This window comes from Myotis brandtii, unplaced genomic scaffold, assembly GCF_000412655.1.
Source record: "Myotis brandtii unplaced genomic scaffold, ASM41265v1 scaffold633, whole genome shotgun sequence".
NCBI classification, from domain to species: Eukaryota; Metazoa; Chordata; class Mammalia; order Chiroptera; family Vespertilionidae; genus Myotis; species Myotis brandtii.
In genome coordinates, this window is record NW_005370423.1 from 3,461,385 (window position 1) to 3,462,429 (window position 1,045).

The window sequence follows — 1,045 nt, forward strand, 5'->3', positions numbered from 1 at the left end:
CGTGGCGGGGCTCAGCCCGGGCCCTCAGCCCCCACATCCCGCACCCACGCCGAAGTCCGTCCGCCCCAGAACCGGAAAGCCCGAGGCCAGAGCCTCGCAGCTGCCACCACACAACCCCCTTAGAACACGGGCACATCCCCGCCTGCTTAGGGGGGACTCGCGTCAGCCGTCCAGCGAGTTCCCTGGGTCTGAAACGCCATCACTGCTCCCAGACAATGTCACCGTCACCTCGCCGCGGCTGCGTGGGCTCTTAGGAGCGTGCTTCCTCTCACAAGCAAGCCGTAGGCAAACACGGAAGCACGCACACACGTGCACACACATGTGCAGGGACACACATACACACGGGCACACCCCTGCACACTCACACGTGCACGCGTGGCTTTTGTCACACCCGTGGCCTCTGGTTTACCCACGACGCCCTCTTTCTACGGAGCCTGACCGTAACCAGGGACACTCAGGAAACCCCTCCTCCTGGGCTGGTGACGGCTCCCGTGCTGCCGGGGAGACACACACAGCGGTGCTGCGGCAAGAACAATAAATGGCCGGGGAGTGCCCGCCCGGAGGGGGACACTGCTCTGCGCCCGTCCCACAAAGAGGAAGGCGGTTCCTAGAGCAAGACCTGCCCCCGCGCCGCTGCCAAGAACGAATTCTCTGGTCACTCAGCATGTCCCTCTTGGCGGGCGGGGCTGCGGGGGTCACCAGTGACGGGAGCCAGCGGGGCCTGGACTCAGCCCAAAGCTCTCCGTGTCTCGGCGAGCTGGTGGCCGGCCCAGGACCAAACCCGGTCTCGGGCCCACGAGGCCGCCCCCACCTGTTCTTTTTAATTTTTATTTATTTTATAATCTATTTTATTGATTTCAGAGAGGAAGGGAGAGGGGGAGAGAGAGAAGCATCAATGATGAGAGAGAATCATGGATCGGCTGCCTCCTGCACGCCCCACACTGGGGATGGAGCCCACAGCCGGGCCTGTGCCCTGACCGGGAATCAAACCTGGGACCCTTCCGTCTGCAGGCCGACGCTCTATCCACTGAGCCACCCCAGCCTA

General features: G+C 63.1%; 1 protein-coding gene across 1 annotated transcript in view; it reads right to left on the reverse strand.

The window, feature by feature from the left end:
* Positions 1-1,045, reverse strand: part of LONP2 (lon peptidase 2, peroxisomal) — a 195,725-nt gene that overhangs the window by 86,780 nt on the left and 107,900 nt on the right. The gene's annotated exons all lie outside the window — the stretch shown is intronic.